The sequence below is a fragment of the Rutidosis leptorrhynchoides genome, chromosome 2 (assembly GCF_046630445.1).
Source record: "Rutidosis leptorrhynchoides isolate AG116_Rl617_1_P2 chromosome 2, CSIRO_AGI_Rlap_v1, whole genome shotgun sequence".
Lineage (NCBI taxonomy): Eukaryota > Viridiplantae > Streptophyta > Magnoliopsida > Asterales > Asteraceae > Rutidosis > Rutidosis leptorrhynchoides.
This window is the reverse complement of record NC_092334.1, coordinates 572,678,418-572,703,110: the sequence shown is the minus strand read 5'-3', so window position 1 is coordinate 572,703,110 and position 24,693 is coordinate 572,678,418.

Genomic DNA, 24,693 nt, shown 5'->3' with positions numbered 1-24,693 from the left:
TGAAACTGGTGTACAGGCAGCTGGTGGATCTCAACCCATGAGTCTGTCACATCAGTGGATGATATTGGTTCTGGCAGTAAGCCCAGTGATGTTTTTGATATGGCTGTTGCTAAAGCTCTTCTTGTCTCTCAGTCTATTGAAAGGAAAATGAAAAGAAAACTTGAGAGATATCAGAAGAGACAGCAAGACTTAAATGATGCCTTCAATATTGTAATAACCCGGAATTTTCCGACCAAATTATACTTTTGAGATTAATATTTACATAAATTAAACCATACCAACATGATAAGCAATACAAATTGTTGAGACTTGTGTTTTTGAAAAGAGTTTTACACAACGTTTGACCGTCCAATATGACCGATGATATCACGAACTATATAACATACGATAATTATACGTTTGTGTATATATATGTATTTATATATATTTAACATGATTTAAGGATGGTTTAACATCTCATTGTGTACTAATGACAATGAGTTATAAGTATATTTTGAAACTACTAACTTAAGTTTTCAAAACGATAACTATACGTAACATTCTTTGATATATATACTTATAATCTATAATGCTTATACATGTATCGTATATATAATGTATTTAATCACTTTTTATGGACTTAAATACATAAAATAATATAATTATATTCACAAAAGATAGCTATATTTGAATTCTCATTTCGTTTCCTCAAGATTTCTATACGTATATCTAGGGTATATGTACCCGTATCATATCCAGCTTCTATACGTATTTACTATTGGTATATAGACATCAAATCAAATCCTAATCAACATTATTACTGCTCTAGATATGAGGTAACTAGGATTTGTCAAGTAGTATGAATTATTAGTAAGAAAACAAAATTAGGAATCCTTTTCTTTCTTTATAAACTAAAAACGTTTTTATAAATGAACACCATTTCTTCACTCCATTTTCTCATATCTACACCCTCATTTATCTCTCAAAATACTCCTAACTTCATACTTGATCATCTCCAAGCATTTTCCCCATCATTTAGCTTCAATCACAAGCCTTAAACACCATAAGAAAACTCTTTCAAGAACATATCAAAATAACCACCCATTTGAAGAAGTTTACTTCCAACCTTTTGATCTAACTCCACCACTCTTTGATTCCAAGATTATTTCTTATATTTTGCAGTAACTTTGTCCAAGTAACTTGAGGTAGTAACCTTGTTCATAATCTTATTCAATTCATATTCATATAGCTATCTTATTTTGTGGTATAAAATTTTAACAACAAGAACATAGTTTGAATGATTTCAAACTTGTTCGCAAACTAAATAGATCCTTCTAACTTGACTTTTAAAACACTTCAAGACCTGTAATATATCATAATGATATGCTAACCTAACAAGATATAACTTGATTTTACAAAGAACACCTTAAAAACTGAATCTACGTCGTCGGAGTGCAACCGGGGGCTGTTTTGGGTTGGATAATTAAAAACCATCTTGAACTTTGAATTGGAAGTTCATGTTCTGGAAAAATGATATTTCTTATGAATATGTTAACACATAAAAATTTCATGGTTTAAATCAAAGTGTAAGTATTTTTAGAAAAATGATCATTAAATGTTGTTTTTATGAGGGAAAATGATCACTTTCATAAGTTTCACCAAAGTTTGACCTATAACCTATGATTTCGAATACAAACTAAGGTATTTTCAGTTCATATTCTTAAAATTTGACTCGATCCAAGGAAGTGGCAAGTTGAACCAACAAAAACGGAGTTGTAATGAAGAAACTACGACTAAAACAAGATTGGGTATCCGAAGCTAGTTTAGCTACGAAAATATTTGGAGAAAAAGTAAATTAATCATATCTTTTCTAATTAATATGATATTTTATATATAATTACTTATGATTTGATTTTATATATTTCAGGACCACCCGTAAACAACACGAGAAGATTAATCATAAGACCTCATGATTGTACGCAACACGTCATTTGACAACACGGTACTTTATGTACGCAACACGTCATTTGACAACATGGTACCATGGGTCGAGATTAATTCTGATCAATACGAATACGATGAGGTCTTTATTTATTTTATTTAAGCAACTAATTGTGGACCACTAACATTGGACTGCTAACTACGGACTAAGAAAATATTAAAAGTATTAAAAGTATATATATATGTAACGATTACTTAAAAATAAAATATGTTGATATATTATATATATGGTTAGGTTCGTGATATCTATCGGAGACCAAGTCGAATTAAATACCTTCAAGGCAAAAGTGAGTTTCATTTGCTCCCTTTTTAATTGCTTTTGCAAAATATATTTTTGGGCTGAGAATACATGCGCTGCTTTTATAAATGTTTACAAAATAGACACAAGTACTTAAAAATATATTCTACGTTGAGTTGTACCACTGGCATATTTCCCTGTAGCTTGGTAACTACTAATTACATGGGTATTGTAAACGTGAATCCTGTTGATAGATCTATCGGGCCTGACAACCCCAACCGGACTGGACGACCAGTATTCAACGGTTACACAGTACTTCGTTTTGGTGACTACACTTGGTACGGTGTAGTGAGACTTCATAATAAAGGGAATATGCGACGTTGATTAAATGTTAAGTATGGTTACCAAGTGCTCAACCACTTAGAATGCTTTACATACACTTGCGAGTGTATTATGTTTATGATTATGAAATCTTGTGGTCTATTAACATATTGAAATGATTGTTATGATAAACCTATGAACTCACCAACCTTTTGGTTGACACTTTAAAGCATATTTATTCTCAGGTACGAATTAAGTCTTTCGCTGTGCATTTGCTCAATATAAGGACATTACTTGGAGCCGATCATCGCAATGGGACCAAATGTTGATGACTTCGTCCAGATGGATTAGGACGGGTCCTTTCAGTTGGTATCAGAGCGGTGGTCGTAGCGAACTAGGTCTTGCATTAGTGTGTCTAACTAGTGGTTGTTAGAATGCATTAATGAGTCTGGACTTCGACCGTGTCTACATGTCAAAAGTTTTGCTTATCATTTCAAGTCGGAAATCATCTGCTTATCATCCTTAGGAAATTACCTTCTTATCATTCATAAGTCTAGACACATTTTACTGCATTTACTGCATTGATAGTGTATAGACGAATTCTTATCTTAGCATATCTGTTATTACGAACTTTGACTGATATCTTGTCAAAGATTCTCCGTAATTTACGGGATTTTGGTATTATATATACATATGTAAATTATGTATTGAAGAGTACCAAATCTAACTCCTATAATCTATTCCATACCAAAAATACATTTTCCCCATTATACAAGATGGATTCCGCATCTAGTTCGAATTCTTCAGATTCCGACAGTTATGCCGATATGGATTTCCATTCGGGCTCCGAAAGCAGCGTCACCGGAATGGATCAACCAATTTCCCATCATCTATTCTGGATGAATTGGGGATGGGTTCGTAATATACTAAATCACTGGAGACAAGAAGAAGGTGATCCATTCCATCCACTAAATTGCCCTCTTGGCGATGAACCTGAAGCACTTACCGGCGAACCTATTCGAAACACCATTTTCTCTCTCATTTCTAGAGTATCTCGTCATGATTATATACTATCCCATATTACAAATCTTGTTCATTAGCTCGCTCCAACCTCCAATCATCCCGGTGTACTAGCAGAAGTTAACGAACTTCGCGCTCGTGTGACGGATTTGGAGAACATGGTGCGAAGGTTGCAAACACCAGCAGCAGCACCAGCAGCATAATCAGCACCACCATCAATAACATCAACAATACCATCATCACCACTAACAAACAACATCCGTATCACACGTCTCGACATCATAATCTGTCCCACAAACATCAACATTATATGCACCATTGATACCAAGGAGTACCAACAATAATGAACGATGAAGTATTGATCCATAACTTCATTGATATTCTGCGAAGAATATGTGGTTTCAAAAAGTTTTAGAGATTTCTTATTCTAGCTCAAACCGAAAAGCAAATGAGATTAATATCATATTAACTCATTAAATTCATGATTTCATCTGAAGAAAATATATATGTATATATGTTTTCATAAAGATTGTAATTAAAAGTTCTTTTGTACAAAATATTAATGGTGAAAATTTTTTTTTTAACGGGTAGGTAATACCCGAGGAATAATTAGATTTCATCTTAATAAGTTACATTGTACATTCGTCGAAGCTGATTCAACAGTCATTTACTATCCTACTTACAACCACCGATATACGTATCCGTTCACCGCAGAATAACCATTTTCATTCAATTTCATATTTGGATTTTGACTTCCCAGAATCCAACAAGTGGCATATGAAGAAAACATATGACAAAATAAAATCTGTTAGAAACAAACAAATTAACTATGAAAAATTTTGTTAAGAATCCACGCTAACTGTTCCAGCTAACTGTTCCTAGCTAACTGATTACATTTTATTTATCGCAGTTTATTTATCGCAATTTAATTATCGCACTTTTATTTATCGTCATTTAATTTCTGTAATTATTTTACGCACTTTAAATATCGGGACACGTATACAATGTTTTGACATATCATATCGACGCATCTATATATATTATTTGGAATCACCATAGACACTCTATATGCAGTAATGATCGAGTTCTCTATACATGGTTGAGGTTGATTCTACAATAATATATATAGTTTGAGTTGTGATCGAGTCTGAGACGTATACGGGTCACGACACGTATTAATTAATTCGTATATTATATATTAAACTATATATGAATTATTGGACTGTTACTGTGGACTATCGACTGTGGACTAATGACATTGGACAATTAAAATGAATTAAAATATTGATTATAACATATGAAACTAAACATTTCTTCAAGATTGCCACTTAATTTCATCTTAAACCTCATTGTATCTCGACGATTACAATCAGCGTTCAAATCTATCATGATTCTTAAAAACAACTCAATCGAGAGGATAAACCAACCGCACTTCATCTACGGAAGAAAAGATTGATGCATATAGTTATGCACCTGAAAAACCCTCGAAAACTGAGTAAACGTTTGACACGTATCTGTTCTAGTTCCTTTGACATTGTTATTACCAAAGATCGTTTTGCAATCCCTTTCCAAAGTAGCTAATTTTGTCACAGCTCCAGTAAGTCAACTCCGACTTTTCATCCGAAACAACTTTATTACAACCGCGATATATATGCGTACTCTTTATTGTTACTGGGGAACTTTTTATATTCCACAATATTACCATCAGCGATTAATCATTCTAAAAACACAATTCTCCTGAAACTACCTCGGTTTGATAACCGATGACCCAAATCAGTTAACTTTGAAAATGCTGACGAAGCGGCATGTTGTAGATGATCTTAATGGCTAAAAGTTTGATGATAAAGAAAGGAGTGTTAGGAACGCTCGATAGAAAATTTAGTACCGAAAAGCGGATTATGCGAAACTATGAAGAAAGCCGTGGACAAATCACAAAGAATAAGTTTGCCTTCAAAGAATCCAAATGATTATGTGCCTGCTAAAATCGTTAGCAAACATCTTATTTCTCATTCTAAACCTTCACAGACAAATCTTCTTCATCATCCATTGATATTAGAAATTCTAAGATATTCTCGTATGTTCTATTATAAATATCCTCCATATTTCTGGCGATATTTTCACAACTATTCTTATCTGAGATCATTTATCTCTCCGTAATATCTGCAACATAAAAGAAACTGTGTTAGTTTCTAAATTCTGAAACCTTCGAGTTTAAAATATGAATGTTTTGAAGTAGTGTTGGGAACTGAAGCATGGATTAGTATAATATAATGACACTTGATCAACGTCATTATATTATAGTAAGTCATGCTGAGTTTCTAATGAAGCATGATGATTCACAGTACCGTCATCATGTGCCATTTACACGACTCTTACATTTTATCTAATCTCTAAACATATCAAGAGAATATTTTTCTGGATGACTCGGTCTTCTCCAGGGTATTCTGGTAATTTAACAAATCAAAATCGTGCTATTACCATTTTCTTCTTAGAGCATTAGCTATGTTCATTCTAAATTTCATATCTACGAATTCCGGACCATTACTCGCTTGACTCGAAGTCGGGAAGAGAAAACGAAAGCATGAAGCTCCGAAAAATAATGAAGAATATAAACTCCGATAATAACCCCGAAATTACAAACCGTGTATATCGATGCAGATAGCAATATAGAGACACGGGAGAATTAGAAACACTATAAACACAAGAGTATAGTAGAAGTAAATAGATTCTTCTGGTGGTAGATGAAAAAGAAGAATGACAGATATAAAAGTTAGGAGTATATCAAGAATCAGGACTGGATGGAGCATATTGATGAATGCTTTAAAGTAAGAATCAGGGGAGAAAGAATAGAAGGTGTGAGTCGTGGAAAATAAGGAAACGAAGGGGTGAAGTTATAGTGAAATATCCGACAGAGCAATCGAAACAGATTATTGCATATAATCAAAGAAGATCCTGATTTCCTTAATCACCAAAGAACCAAATCTTATTACGTAAGATTCTCTTTAAATCCCTTAAATCCCGGAAATCAATCATAACTACGTCATTGGTTAAGACGAATATATTTTATTCATCTCACTCTTTTATGATAGTCTCATTTATATTCTTCGCATAATCGAATCGTTTTATCTACATTACTCAATGATGATAAAACTCCATTATCACCTTATATTTGTCATGAAAACCTTCTTATTGTTATCCATAACAACCTCTATCAAATTTCGAGGACGAAATTTCTTTAACGGGTAGGTACTGTAATGACCCGGAATTTTCCGACCAAATTATACTTATGAGATTAATATTTACATAAATTAAACCATACCAACATGATAAGCAATACAAATTGTTGAGACTTGTGTTTTTGAAAAGAGTTTTACACAACGTTTGACCGTCCAATATGACCGATGATATCACGAACTATATAACATACGATAATTATACGTTTGTGTATATATATGTATTTATATATATTTAACATGATTTAAGGATGGTTTAACATCTCATTGTGTACTAATGACAATGAGTTATAAGTATATTTTGAAACTACTAACTTAAGTTTTCAAAACGATAACTATACGTAACATTCTTTGATATATATACTTATAATCTATAATGCTTATACATGTATCGTATATATAATGTATTTAATCACTTTTTATGGACTTAAATACATAAAATAATATAATTATATTCACAAAAGATAGCTATATTTGAATTCTCATTTCGTTTCCTCAAGATTTCTATACGTATATCTAGGGTATATGTACCCGTATCATATCCAGCTTCTATACGTATTTACTATTGGTATATACACATCAAATCAACATCCTAATCAACATTATTACTGCCCTAGATATGAGGTAACTAGGATTTATCAAGTAGTATGAATTATTAGTAAGAAAACAAAATTAGGAATCCTTTTCTTTCTTTATAAACTAAAAACGTTTTTATAAATGAACACCATTTCTTCACTCCATTTTCTCATATCTACACCATCATTTATCTCTCAAAATACTTCTAACTTCATACTTGATCATCTTCAAGCATTTTCCCCATCATTTAGCTTCAATCACAAGCCTTAAACACCATAAGAAAACTCTTTCAAGAACATATCAAAATAACCACCCATTTGAAGAAGTTTACTTCCAACCTTTTGATCTAACTCCACCACTCTTTGATTCCAAGATTATTTCTTATATTTTGCAGTAACTTTGTCCAAGTAACTTGAGGTAGTAACATTGTTCATAATCTTATTCAATTCATATTCATATAGCTATCTTATTTTGTGGTATAAAATTTTAACAACAAGAACATAGTTTGAATGATTTCAAACTTGTTCGCAAACTAAATAGATCCTTCTAACTTGACTTTTAAAACACTTCAAGACCTATAATATATCATAATGATATGCTAACCTAACAAGATATAACTTGATTTTACAAAGAACATCTTAAAAACTGAATCTACGTCGTCGGAGTGCAACCGGGGGCTGTTTTGGGTTGGATAATTAAAAACCATCTTGAACTTTGAATTGAAAGTTCATGTTCTAGAAAAATGATATTTCTTATGAATATGTTAACACATAAAAATTTCATGGTTTAACTCAAAGTGTAAGTATTTTTAGAAAAATGATCATTAAATGTTGTTTTTATGAGGGAAAATGATCACTTTCATAAGTTTCACCAAAGTTTGACCTATAACCTATGATTTCGAATACAAACTAAGGTATTTTCAGTTCATATTCTTAAAATTTGACTCGATCCAAGGAAGTGGCAAGTTGAACCAATAAAAACGGAGTTGTAATGAAGAAACTACGACTAAAACAAGATTGGGTATCCGAAGCTAGTTTAGCTACGAAAATATTTGGAGAAAAAGTAAATTAATCATATCTTTTCTAATTAATATGATATTTTATATATAATTACTTATGATTTGATTTTATATATTTCAGGACCACCCGTAAACAACACGAGAAGATTAATCATAAGACCTCATGATTGTACGCAACACGTCATTTGACAACACGGTACTTTATGTACGCAACACGTCATTTGACAACATGGTACCATGGGTCGAGATTAATTCTGATCAATACGAATATGATGAGGTCTTTATTTATTTTATTTAAGCAACTAATTGTGGACCACTAACATTGTACTGCTAACTACGGACTAAGAAAATATTAAAAGTATTAAAAGTATATATATATGTAACGATTACTTAAAAATAAAATATGTTGATATATTATATATATGGTTAGGTTCGTGATATCTATCGGAGACCAAGTCGAATTAAATACCTTCAAGGCAAAAGTGAGTTTCATTTGCTCCCTTTTTAATTGCTTTTGCAATATATATTTTTGGGCTGAGAATACATGCGCTGCTTTTATAAATGTTTACAAAATAGACACAAGTACTTAAAAATATATTCTACGTTGAGTTGTACCACTGGCATATTTCCCTGTAGCTTGGTAACTACTAATTACATGGGTATTGTAAACGCGAATCCTGTTGATAGATCTATCGGGCCTGACAACCCCAACCGGACTGGACGACCAGTATTCAACGGTTGCACAGTACTTCGTTTTGGTGACTACACTTGGTACGGTGTAGTGAGACTTCATAATAAAGGGAATATGCGACGTTGATTAAATGTTAAGTATGGTTACCAAGTGCTCAACCACTTAGAATGCTTTACATACACTTGCGAGTGTATTATGTTTATGATTATGAAATCTTGTGGTCTATTAACATATTGAAATGATTGTTATGATAAACCTATGAACTCACCAACCTTTTGGTTGACACTTTAAAGCATATTTATTCTCAGGTACGAATTAAGTCTTTCGCTGTGCATTTGCTCAATATAAGGACATTACTTGGAGCCGATCATCGCAATGGGACCAAATGTTGATGACTTCGTCCAGATGGATTAGGACGGGTCCTTTCAAATATCAAATGGAATTCCTATGTTGCTCTTAAATGCCACAGAATTGATCATAGGAGATGGTTGACCCAACAAAAGAAGGACATTGATGATGACCTGACTGGCATTGATCTATACAAAAAGGAAGCAAGAAAAAGAAATGCCAAGTTCATGATCAAATACGACAAAAAGAGGGCAAAGTTGTATGCTGAGCGTGCAGACAGAATTAAACGAATGACTCCAGAAGAAATGAAGGATTATCTTGCATCTACTGGGTCAGGGGAAGGAGTTAGAGCTGATATTTTTATGAAATGGTTAGATGCTGTGTTAGAAACCAGCTCATCTCCTCGACCAACATCCACTGCTCAGCCAGCTACACAGCAACAACCAGCAGAAACAATCAATCTTGACGATGATGATTCCCAGGGGGAGCATCTTGCTATTGTTCCATATCTGTCTCCACAAGAACCAGTATCAACACAAGAACCATCAGCTGAACCCAAGCCTATTGACAAACAAAGGGTGAAACCACTCCAAGGGATAACCAGCCCCTCAGGAAAGGACCCCTATTTGAGGCAGCTGATGAAGATATTGTGACAGATGTGCCAGCTGATACTAATCACTCAGCTGGTACTAAAGACTCAACAAGGAGTGCTGAGAAAGAAGACCCAGCCAGAAGTGTGATGCTGGGTAACACAAGCGTTGAAGACCCAGCCAAGGTGGTTGAGCTGGGTGCTAAACCAGATGATGATACGGTTGATCCTGCTGACTTTACTGTCTGGGGTAGAGAAGATCACTTATTTGTTCAATCTCCTATCTCTCCTCGGACCCTCACTTATTTTAATAGAACAAAGGATAACCGTGTTAATCAATTCTCAGTAAGTTCATCTGTCATAGATGAATCAAACATGTATCCTCCATCTTCCCCAAAACGTCTTGGTAAACACAGAACCTGGGAAGATGATTCAGTTGCCCATAGTGAGCCGAACCTTTTCAGAATGAATCCAGATGAAAGAGAAGCTTACAGGCTGGAGATCACTGTTCCAGAATTGCTTGAGCAAAGACAAGCAGAGCTTAATGAAAGAATACGCCAAGTCAGATTGCTGCATCATCCTCTTGATCGGCCACTCTACATCGCTGCCTTGAACTTTGGCGTTGATATTGGTGTATATTTGAATAACATTGGTCAAAAGCTCTCCACTGATAAGGAGAAAGCTCAATTTCATGAAGCTCATCAGCTGGGTATGGATCTGAAAGAATATCAGGTTGCTCTAAGAACTGAAGATGGAAGAAAAATGATTGAAGCAGTCAGATCTCTAAAAATTAGCCACACTGATTATCTGCTAGGCTTAGTGGCAGAACAGCAAAGAAGAGAGGTTGCTGATGCTGAACTTACTGAGAGATTAAGGCTTCAAGAAATAGAAGACAAGTTGGCTGCCAATATGAAGGAAGAGGCTGAGTCCCTCAAACTAATTCAAGCCATTGTCAAAGAACAGGATAAGGCACTTAATGAGAAGGAAGCTACTGAGAAAGCACATGCTACTACTCCTATAGAACCTGTCAGTACTATTGAAGTTCCTGATCATTATTACAGGAGCAGATATGGTGATGTAATGAATAGAAGATCAAATCCCAGTAGGATCATCAAAGTGAACAGAGGGTCAAAAAGAGCCTTCAACGTTATAAGGGAGAATAATGTTCAAGAAAGGATTAACTATGATGAGTTAAGATCCCTTGGATTTAGTGAATGGATGAAGATACTGGAGTATTTTATTGGCAAAGGTGATAGTGCCATCAAAAAGACAATTAAATCTAAACTCCAGCAGCTCTTCAACAAAGCCACGAAGTTTGAGAATGCACCAGCAGTAGATGTAGAAGAGGTTCTTTCTCAAAAATTTAAAAGACATCAATCTACTGGTGAAGGACCAACCGAAAAAGGCCCCATCATTCTACCTCCTTCTATCCCTATTTTTGACCCTGCTGAGATACCTATTCTGTTTTATGAATCCTAGAGAATCAAACAAGAGGGGCTATCTGAAGAAGAACGGGACAAAGATAAAGATAGATAGTCTCCTATACGCTTAAATTGTATCTTTTGTCTAACTCACTTTTCATTCTATTATCACTGTATTTAATGTATATATCCTGTTGTAATGAAAGTGAAATGAGTTTATCTTCAAAAATCATATTGAATTATAAGATCTAGATAACTCAGCAAAAGATCCCAAAATAAACTTAAAAAGGGACAATCTCACTGCATATTCTTATTTGTTCCCTTGTTGCTCGCTTTAGTGTTTTCTCTATATGTCATAGGATTTGTCATCATCAAATAGGGGGAGATTGTTGAGTCCCCAGAATAATAAAGGATTTAATTATGACAAAACTGTAGTTTATTTACACTAAAATCTTATGTGCAGCCAGCACAAGTTTGCTTATGTACAGTCAGCTAATATAGCTGTGTCGAGTGTGTAGTATGCTGGCTGATCTACCAGCACAAGGTAGAATGTATTCTTCGAATCAGCACAGGATGAGTACTCAGCTAATTAAGAATATCAAGTGAATCAGTGTAAAGACCCGTCCTTATCCATCCGGACGAAATCTTCAACATTTGGTTCCATTGCGATGATCGACTCCAGGTAATATCCTTAATGAATGACTCCAAGTAATATCCTTAAAATGAGCTAATGCACAGCGGAAGATTTCTTTAATACCTGAGAATAAACATGCTTTAAAGTGTCAACCAAAAGGTTGGTGAGTTCATAGGTTTATCATAACAATCATTTCAATATATTAATAGACCACAAGATTTCCGTTTATAAATATATATACACTCGCAAGTGTATAAAAGTATTCTATAAGTTGTAGGCACCCGGTAACAAGCCTTAACGTTCATGTTTTACCCTCTGAAGTACACCGAATCAGGTGTGTTATATAAACCTCGAAGTACTAAAGCATCCCATAGTCAGGATGGGGTTTGTCAGGCCCAATAGATCTATCTTTAGGATTCGCGCCTACCGTACATAGACAAGTAGTTTAATGTTACCAAGCTAAGGGTATATTTCTGGTTTAAACCCACATAGAATTAGTTTTAGTACTTGTGCCTATTTCGTAAAACATTTATAAATCAGCGCATGTATTCTTAGCCCAAAAATATATATAAAAAGGGAGCAAATGAAACTCACCATACTGTATTTTGTAGTAAAAATACATATAACATCATTAAACAAGTGTAGGGTTGGCCTCGGATTCACGAACCTATATCATTTATATATAGATATTAACACACGTATTTGTAATCGAATATATATATATTTTTCTCATTTTATATAAAGATATATTAATATCGTTAAGTTATGTGCATTAATTATATGTTTATTTATATAATTTTTTTATTTTTACTTATAACATTAATAAAGTTATTTAAAACTTTTATTTTAATATCGTAATTATTTTAATAATAATGATATAGATAATACCGATAACGATAATAATAATAGTTTTAGTGAAAATAATACTTTTAATAATAAAGGTAATTTTTAATAGTTTTTTTTTTTATAGAAGTTTTATAATAATAATAATAATAATAATAATAATAATAATAATAATAATAATAATAATAATAATTACAATTATACTAATAATAATAGTAATAATAATAATAATAATAATAATAATAATAATAATAATAATAATAATAATAATAATAATAATAATAATAATAATTTTGGTAATGATATATACCTTCCAAAGCTTATTTAAAAAAAAATTGTCCACAACGGGACTCGAACCCATGACCACTCCTTCAACCCCTAACACCCTTAACCATCCAACTGTTCGTTCATTTTCTGTTTTATATCTCCCGGTTATATACTAACTCGTATTACATCTTACAGGAATCGTATTTCCTTTTCACGGTCCAATAATAAGGCAGGCCTAATTACTAAAGAACGTAACACAGCCCAATTTTTTTTTAGCCCGTAAAACTTTAAAAGATTTGCGGTTATATTAAGAAAAATTCGATAGCAGCCGTAACAGGAAAGCAACGGTGGGGTCTTCATCTCACTATCATCGACTTTAATCATTGGCAGGTGGGTCTTGAAATCGAATAGGAGACATAATTAAATTATTCAGTGGTCTTTTATGTTGATGAAAATAATTTATTGTGATCGAATAGCAGTAATAGATAATCACGAGGGTTATCACAGGTGGCGGTTTATTATGTTGTAATTCGTTTATGTTGTGGTGTTTGTTCGTGGTAATTTACGATGGTGAGATTGAAGAAGGTGGTGTTTTTGGTTGGTGAACTCGAAACATGAAAGAGCATAGTAGATAGCACGGTCCTTTCCATGTCTTGTTGTGTAGAAACAGAAGTAGAATCAGGTAGTATACGCATCAATAGCTTCTGTAACTGAGCTATTAAACAGTCTGCAGAACAGCGAAAATAAAAATATGGTGGTAGCGGTTTACGTCGACAACGAAAGAGAAGAAAGGAGTAAATAAAACAGAAGCTGTTGTGGATGATGGTCTTGGTGGTTCTTTGACAAACAAAGAAGAAGCATAGAAGGGATTTCAAGGATGGTGTTCGAGTTTGTAAATAACAGAAAAACAGAAAGTATTATAACGTGTTTGAAATGGGTTCGGTTTGTAGGTATATTTGAGTTTTGATATAGCTCATATATAACCAAAAACAATAGAAGAAAAAAAAAGTGTGTTGGTGTTGGTTGGGTTTCAATGAAACAAGGTTTTAGAGAGAGTAAGAAAGAGAGGTGATTTGAATGGGTGTTCACAAGGATCAACAGAAACAAAAGTTATCGACCTTAGTCGATCGACAAATGGTTGTTATGGTGGTTTTATGGGTTAAACAAGATAAGGTGGTAAGGGTTATGGTGAAGTGATGGTGTTAGTTATGGGTTTTTATTTGGATATCGATAAAAAATGTACAAGTGTGGCTATGATCCTCGAAGTAGACTCGCAGCAAAAGTGGTGGTGTTTATGAAGGTGGTGATTGTGGTGTTTAAGTGGCGATGATGGTTATGATCGAGTAACAAGAAAAATGAAACAACATGGTGGTGATTGGTGTTAGGGTTGTGATGATTATGAAGATTAGAAATAGAATCATGAAATGATTTGTTGAATTTAAACCAGAGAATTGGTGTCGAATTATGAAGATGGATAATGAGCATTGTTGAAGATATAAGAATATGAATCATCTAAGTAATGTATGTATATGCATATATATAGTCAGAGATATATAGTGGATATTAGAATGTAATATAAAGAAAGAAATGTTCATCTGAATTGATTTTTACGAACAGTAGATTTAAACCAATTAACGGACAAAAGAAAATCAATTAAGAATAGTGAAGATCAATTTATAACAGTGATACATTCACATCAAGATTCCTAACCCCCATATGTTCAATTACCAATTCAACCACTTAATATAATTCAACTCAAAATTTGAATAGGTAACCATCCCGTGATTTTTAATTTGTTATGTACCAAGATTAGGAATCAATTAAGAAAAGAGAAGGAACAAAATATATAGAAAGCAGATAGTGAAAGTTAACCAATCAGTACACTTATTTATTTTTTTTTTTATTTTTTTTTTTTAAATTTATTAGTTTTTAAATTATATACATTACTTTAAATTGAGGAGTTAAGTTTATATTATGTAATTGTTTATTTTATTCCTTTGTACATTCTATTTAATAGATATTGATTATGAATATATATATATGTATATATACATATCTAATTACAAATAGTTGTTCGTGAATCGTCAGGCATGGTCAAAGTGTAACTAATTGTTCAAATATAAATTTTAAACCTTTCTAGACTTAACAATACCTATTTTGCTTATCGTGTCGGAGACATATAAAGATTATAGTTTAAATTTGGTCAGAAATTTCCGGGTCGTTACAGTACCCACCCGTTAAAGAAATTTCGTCCCCGAAATTTGGTAGAGGTTGTCATAAATAACAATAGGAATGTTTTTATGACGAATATGAGGTAATAATAGGGTTTTATCATTATTGGAAGATATGGATAAAACGATTCGATCATGTGAAACGCACGAGTGAAGCTATCACAAAAGAATGAAATGAGTAAATATGGAATTGCTTTCAACCGATGACGTGATTAGGATTGATTTCCGGATTTTAAGGGATCCAGAGAAAATCTTACATAATAAGATTTGTTTCTTCGGGATCAGAATCTTCTTTAATATGGCAATCTGTTTTGGTTTCTCTGTCGGATATTTCTCTATAAATCCACCCTTCATTTTTCTTATTTTTCGCAACTCATATCTTTTACTTTTTCTCCTAAATTCCTACTTCGAAACATTCGTTGATATGCTCCATCCAATTCTTATTTTTGATATACTCCTAATTTTTACATCCGTCATTCTTCTTTTTCATCTACCACCAGAAGAGTCTATTTACTTCTACTATACTCTTGCGTTGATAGTGTTTCTAGTTCTCCCGTGTCTCTATATTGCTATCAGCATTGATATACACGATTTGTAAATCCTGGGTGGTTGTTGAGTTTTATATTTTTCCCTTATTTTTCGGAGCCTCATGCTTTTGTTTTCTCTTCCCGACTTCGAGTCAAACGAATAATGATCCGGAATTCGTAAGCATGAAATTTGTAATGAACTTAGCTAATGCTCTTAGAAAGAAATGGTAATAGCACGAGTTTGATTTGTCAAATTACCAGAATACCCTGGAAAAGATAGAACTATCAGGATGATATGTTCCTAATATGTTTGGGAATTGGATAGAATGTAAGAGCCGTGTAACATGGCACATGATGATGGTACTGTGAATCATCACATTCCATTAGAAACTTAACATGACTTACTGTAATATAATGAAGTTGATCAAGTTCCATTATATTATAGTAATTCATGCATCCATTCCCAACACTGCTTCAGAACATTCCTAGTTTAAACTTGAAGGTTTCAGAACTTAGAAACTAACACATTTTCTTTTATGCTGTAACGCAGATGTTACGGAGTGATGAATGATTTCAGATGGGAATAATATCTCCAGAAATTTGAAGAAATGCATAACGGAAGATATGAATTATCTTATAATCTTTAAGATAAATTGTTGATGAAGAATATCATCCGAAAATGTTTAGAATAAGGAGTAGGGTTCTTACTAACGATTCCAGTAGGCACTGAATCATTTGAATCCTTTGAAGTCGAGTTTAGTTTTCATGATTTGTTCACGGTTTCCTTCATACTTTGCTCAATCCGTTTTCCAATTTCAACCCTTCTCTTTTTCTGAGCTTTTCCAACATACTTCACTTCATCGTAAACTTTTGAGTGTTAAGGTCGTTTACGGTTTTTGCTGCTTCATCAGCATTTCAAGAACTACTTCATAGTCCAGGGTGTTTTTCAGAAACTTCACATTCGAAATATGTAATTCTTTAGAGTTAAACGTTTTCAGTATAACTTGGAGAATTTCTACGAGATTTTTAAAATACTGATTGCGAATTTCGCCAAAGAGATAACGAGTTGCTGGTACATCTGCTGATGGTGTTCGTGAAATATAAAAGGTTATCCGGTAACGACGGCGGAAAGACAAAGTATAAATATCGAGGTTATAATAAGAGTAGTCTTACTGAGAAGTCGAAGTGGAGCTGTGACAAAATTAGCTTCTTGAAATGGAATCGTATGGTTGTTTTTGCTAATGAATAATGAAGAATTAGACGCGGATATGTTTTAACTATAACTTCGGTTTCGAAAGTTTTTCAGGTGCATAACTGTATGCATAAATCTTTTTCCGTAGACGAGGTGCGGCTGGTTCAACTTCTCAATCGAGATGTTTTCAAGAATCATGAAAAGATTTGAACGCGGATTGTAATTTGTTGAGATACAAATGAGGTTTAGGATGATATCAAGTGGCAAACTTGAAGAATTGTTTAGTTTCATATGTTATAATCAATATTTTAATTCTTTTTAATTGTCCCAAAGTTAGCAGTCTAATAGTGCGATTGTCCAATGGTCTAATGGTTCAACAGTTCAATATATTCATATATAATTTAATACATATAATTAATACGTATCGTGACCCGTGTACCGGTCTCGGTGTCGATCACAACTCAAACAATATATATATTTCGGAATCCACCTCAACCCTGTATAGTCAACTATAGAGTGTCTATGGTCGTTCCGAAATATATATATAGATGGGTCGATATGATAGGTCGAAACCTTGTATACGTGTCCCGTTATTTATAATGCGTAAAATAAATAAATATATATCATGACCCATTATACAACGTGTTGTCTCAGAATTAATCCGACGTATTGTTGTACATGTGTCCCGACGGTATGTAAAGTGCAGAAATTAAATGACAATAAATAAAATTGCGAGAATGTAAATTGCGATAATTTAAATGTTAGTCAGTTAGCTGGGAACAGTTAGCTAGGAACAGTTAGCGTGGAATCTTAACAGAATTTCAATTAGTTAATTTGTTTGTTTCTAACAAATTTTATTATATTCAATGTTTTCTTCATTATGCCACTTGTTGGATTTTGATAGATAAAAATGCAAATATGAAATTGAATGAAAATGGTTATTCTGTGGTGAACGGATTCGTATATCGGTGGTTGCAGATGGGATAGTAATTGACTGTTGAATCAGATTTGAAGAATGTACAGTGTAACTTATTAATGTGAAATCTAAATATTCCTCGGGTACTACCTACCCGTTAAAATATTTTCATCATTAATAGTTTGTACGAAGGAAATTTTAATTACAATCTTTATTATGCTGCTGGTGCTGCTGCTGGTGTTTGTAACCTTCGCACCATGTTTTCCAAAGCCGTCACACGAGCGCGTAGTTCGTTAACTTCTTATGCCGGGATGATTGACGGTTGAAGCGAGCGAATAAACAAGATTTGTGATATGGGATATTATGTAATCGTGACAAGATACTCTAGGAATGGGCGAGAAAATGATGTTTCGAATAGGTTCGCCGATAAGTGCTTTAGGTGCATTGTCAAAGGGTAATTGGATGGATGGAAAGGATCTTCAATGTGAAATGATTTCCGGATATCGGATGATATTCTAACTATATAGAATATCTATATGTAATACTCAAGATTTCGTAGGCTACAAAGGATGTTACTGCATATATCAGGCAAATCTACAGATACGCCAAGATAGGAATTATTAGATACGCTAAGATATGAATTTCGTCTATACACTATCGATGCACTAAATGCAGTAAGATGTGTCTAGACTTATGAATGATAAATAGGCAATTCTCTAAGGATGATAAGCAGATGATTTCCGACTAGAATGATAAGCAAAACTTTTTGACAGGCAGACATGGTCGAAGTCCAGACTCACTAATGTATCCTAACAACTACCAATTAGACACACTAATGGGAGACCTGATTCTCTAAGACCAACGCTCTGATACCACCTGTAAAGACCCGTCCTTATCCATCCGGACGAAATCTTCAACATTTGGTTCCATTGCGATGATCGACTCCAAGTAATATCCTTAATGAATGACTCCAAGTAATATCCTTAAAATGAGCTAATGCACAGCGGAAGATTTCTTTAATACCTGAGAATAAACATGCTTTAAAGTGTCAACCAAAAGGTTGGTGAGTTCATAGGTTTATCATAACAATCATTTCAATATATTAATAGACCACAAGATTTCCGTTTATAAATATATATACACTCGCAAGTGTATAAAAGTATTCTATAAGTTGTAGGCACCCGGTAACAAGCCTTAACGTTCATGTTTTACCCTCTGAAGTACACCGAATCAGGTGTGTTATATAAACCTCGAAGTACTAAAGCATCCCATAGTCAGGATGGGGTTTGTCAGGCCCAATAGATCTATCTTTAGGATTCGCGCCTACCGTACATAGACAAGTAGTTTAATGTTACCAAGCTAAGGGTATATTTCTGGTTTAAACCCACATAGAATTAGTTTTAGTACTTGTGCCTATTTCGTAAAACATTTATAAATCAGCGCATGTATTCTCAGCCCAAAAATATATATAAAAAGGGAGCAAATGAAACTCACCATACTGTATTTTGTAGTAAAAATACATATAACATCATTAAACAAGTGTAGGGTTGGCCTCGGATTCACGAACCTATATCATTTATATATAGATATTAACACACGTATTTGTAATCGAATATATATATATTTTTCTCATTTTATATAAAGATATATTAATATCGTTAAGTTATGTGCATTAATTATATGTTTATTTATATAATTTTTTTATTTTTACTTATAACATTAATAAAGTTATTTAAAACTTTTATTTTAATATCGTAATTATTTTAATAATAATGATATAGATAATACCGATAACGATAATAATAATAGTTTTAGTGAAAATAATACTTTTAATAATAAAGGTAATTTTTAATAGTTTTTTTTTTTTTATAGAAGTTTTATAATAATAATAATAATAATAATAATAATAATAATAATAATAATAATAATAATAATAATAATAATTACAATTATACTAATAATAATAGTAATAATAATAATAATAATAATAATAATAATAATAATAATAATAATAATAATAATAATAATAATAATAATAATAATAATAATAATTTTGGTAATGATATATACCTTCCAAAGCTTATTTAAAAAAAAATTGTCCACAACGGGACTCGAACCCATGACCACTCCTTCAACCCCTAACACCCTTAACCATCCAACTGTTCGTTCATTTTCTGTTTTATATCTCCCGGTTATATACTAACTCGTATTACATCTTACAGGAATCGTATTTCCTTTTCACGGTCCAATAATAAGGCAGGCCTAATTACTAAAGAACGTAACACAGCCCAATTTTTTTTTAGCCCGTAAAACTTTAAAAGATTTGCGGTTATATTAAGAAAAATTCGATAGCAGCCGTAACAGGAAAGCAACAGTGGGGTCTTCATCTCACTATCATCGACTTTAATCATTGGCAGGTGGGTCTTGAAATCGAATAGGAGACATAATTAAATTATTCAGTGGTCTTTTATGTTGATGAAAATAATTTATTGTGATCGAATAGCAGTAATAGATAATCACGAGGGTTATCACAGGTGGCGGTTTATTATGTTGTAATTCGTTTATGTTGTGGTGTTTGTTCGTGGTAATTTACGATGGTGAGATTGAAGAAGGTGGTGTTTTTGGTTGGTGAACTCGAAACATGAAAGAGCATAGTAGATAGCACGGTCCTTTCCATGTCTTGTTGTGTAGAAACAGAAGTAGAATCAGGTAGTATACGCATCAATAGCTTCTGTAACTGAGCTATTAAACAGTCTGCAGAACAGCGAAAATAAAAATATGGTGGTAGCGGTTTACGTCGACAACGAAAGAGAAGAAAGGAGTAAATAAAACAGAAGCTGTTGTGGATGATGGTCTTGGTGGTTCTTTGACAAACAAAGAAGAAGCATAGAAGGGATTTCAAGGATGGTGTTCGAGTTTGTAAATAACAGAAAAACAGAAAGTATTATAACGTGTTTGAAATGGGTTCGGTTTGTAGGTATATTTGAGTTTTGATATAGCTCATATATAACCAAAAACAATAGAAGAAAAAAAAAGTGTGTTGGTGTTGGTTGGGTTTCAATGAAACAAGGTTTTAGAGAGAGTAAGAAAGAGAGGTGATTTGAATGGGTGTTCACAAGGATCAACAGAAACAAAAGTTATCGACCTTAGTCGATCGACAAATGGTTGTTATGGTGGTTTTATGGGTTAAACAAGATAAGGTGGTAAGGGTTATGGTGAAGTGATGGTGTTAGTTATGGGTTTTTATTTGGATATCGATAAAAAATGTACAAGTGTGGCTATGATCCTCGAAGTAGACTCGCAGCAAAAGTGGTGGTGTTTATGAAGGTGGTGATTGTGGTGTTTAAGTGGCGATGATGGTTATGATCGAGTAACAAGAAAAATGAAACAACATGGTGGTGATTGGTGTTAGGGTTGTGATGATTATGAAGATTAGAAATAGAATCATGAAATGATTTGTTGAATTTAAACCAGAGAATTGGTGTCGAATTATGAAGATGGATAATGAGCATTGTTGAAGATATAAGAATATGAATCATCTAAGTAATGTATGTATATGCATATATATAGTCAGAGATATATAGTGGATATTAGAATGTAATATAAAGAAAGAAATGTTCATCTGAATTGATTTTTACGAACAGTAGATTTAAACCAATTAACGGACAAAAGAAAATCAATTAAGAATAGTGAAGATCAATTTATAACAGTGATACATTCACATCAAGATTCCTAACCCCCATATGTTCAATTACCAATTCAACCACTTAATATAATTCAACTCAAAATTTGAATAGGTAACCATCCCGTGATTTTTAATTTGTTATGTACCAAGATTAGGAATCAATTAAGAAAAGAGAAAGAACAAAATATATAGAAAGCAGATAGTGAAAGTTAACCAATCAGTACACTTATTTATTTTTTTTTTTATTTTTTTTTTTTAAATTTATTAGTTTTTAAATTATATACATTACTTTAAATTGAGGAGTTAAGTTTATATTATGTAATTGTTTATTTTATTCCTTTGTACATTCTATTTAATAGATATTGATTATGAATATATATATATGTATATATACATATCTAATTACAAATAGTTGTTCGTGAATCGTCAGGCATGGTCAAAGTGTAACTAATTGTTCAAATATAAATTTTAAACCTTTCTAGACTTAACAATACCTATTTTGCTTATCGTGTCGGAGACATATAAAGATTATAGTTTAAATTTGGTCAGAAATTTCCGGGTCGTTACAATCAGCATATGAAGAACCAGTAGATCTGGATAGCAGCATACAACACAAGACATCCATGCTCTATTACAAGCATGGTAGTTTCCCAGAGTGGTCTACATCAACGCACTATTCAACAGAAGTCGAAGACAAAGTTGAACAGAAAAGGACAGGAGTCGGTGGCTGACAAGTGACCTTACAAGACCACGTGGGAATGCAGAAGTGGAACGCATGTGCAGACATGTGTTAAACTTTATTCATACCTAGGGAACACAACATTCCATTTGTTTAAAACAAATGTTAGTGCCAAACCGAATTGGTGTGTTCCTGAAAATAGCTACCTAAGAGGAAAGAAGGAGAGCACGCCTTCTGACACAATTGTCCCCACAAGTACAAGGCATCCAATGTACTAGTGGACAATAGATTAATTACACAGACAATAAGACTACTATATATTGTTGCATTCACTGTTGTATCAACTAGTGGTGTGGGTTTTATTATTTAGAGTCCTAAACGTGTAATAGCTTTTAGTTTACCTCTTAGCTATAATCTAGGTAATTTGTATCAACCAACTATCATTCAGCCAAGGATAGTTGTAATTCTTTGTGATTCAATCAATAAAGAATAACCGTTGAAAATTACCTGTGACTCTATCTAATTTGCATGCTTGAATACATAATCGAGTTTAACTATTTAGTTAATTGAAAAGAAATTGTATTCACCCCCCCCTACAATACTCATGTTGTTATTAAGGGACCAACACTAACCACTGACCAATTTTCAGAACCTAACTCGTCTTCATTTGACTGTGGCGACGGTTTAAGTGCGAGTAGGTCAGAATTTTTAGCACAACGTTACAAAGGTGTAGTGATTTTAAAAAGGCTATAAATCCTAAACCGTATATCAGATTTAGGTGAGTCTTAAACGAAAAGTCATCTACTCGAAACGAACTATCTGAAAAACAACTTTCCAGAAGTCCAAAGAGTCTGATCAGACCTTGAAAAACAGTAAACAAGTGCTCCGGTGGGATTCTTGGTGCTTGATGATCATCATGGTTCTCATCCTTGATGCTTGTAGCTTCAAGTGTACAACTCAATGATGTGTTAGCATTACTTTGACCAAGTTTCAACCATCAACACACTAAGTATTAAGACTAAGTAAGAATTCAACTCACTTAAGAGTTTTAGAAGGATGATGAGCCAAGGTTACATCACATTCTTAGTCTTAACACAAATACAAGTTATATCTACAACAAAAGCTACAAACTTTCATTTAATCAAACAAGTATGAACACAAACTTGATCAAACAAAGTAACGGAACCCTAAGCTAGAGAGCTTGGATCCTTTTCACACAAGTTATGAGATTACAAAGCTAGAAAGCTTGAATCTTTGATGTTCTTGAAGATCTTGAAGCATAAAGCTTAGATCTTCAAGTTACATGAAGACCACAAACACAAGTTTTGATCTTTATAACAAAATAACAAGATCATAAGTTAGAAAACTTAGATTCAACAAAAGTAATGAAGATTCAAAGCTAGAAAGCTTAAATCTTGATTGTTCTTGAAGATCCTTGAAGCATGAAGCTAGATCTTCAAGTTATATGATGATTACAAACACAAGTTTGAATCTTTACAACAAAATAAAGATATTATAAGCTTAAAAGATTTAGATCTACAAAATAAGTGAAGATTCAAAGCTAGAAAGCTTGAATCTTCCATGTTCTTGAAGGATTCAAATCCAAGTTTGAATCTACAAGATGTAACAAGATCAAAAGCTAAAAAGCTTTGATCTTCATATGATGATGATGATGTCGACTTTAAGAAGAAGAAAAAAACTTGAAACTTACAATTTTTGAGTGAGAAAGACTAGAGAGAAAAAAAAATGAACAAGTGTGTGTAAATTGTGAATGAGAGCAAGTGTGAATTGTGAGGAAATGGCTTAGTATTTATAGGAGGTGAGGGTGCCTCATGGTGGTGGTGGCCGTAGGTTCTAGAGGGGACAAAGGGGGGCAACGTTTTGCTTTATGGTTAATGGTTGTCTAACGTTGGTGCTTATGTTGGGATCCCATGAAACATTAGAGATAATGGTAAGCAAAAATGCTAGTATGTTGGCTCTTATAAATGGGCATTTGTCTTACATATAATGTAACACCCCGTTTTCCAGTACGTATCAAAAGGTACATACTTAATCAATTATACGTTTGTAACTCGCTAGATTATGCGTAATTGTATAGATATATGTGTGTATATATATATATATATATATATATATATATATATATATATATATATATATATATATATATATACTTGATAATGTGTGCGCCTACAAGTTATACATGGGCTTTGATAGCGTTAAGTCTTATGAGACTATTGTTGAAGGTTAGGTGAATGTAGGAAGCGGGAATTAAGTGTGTGAA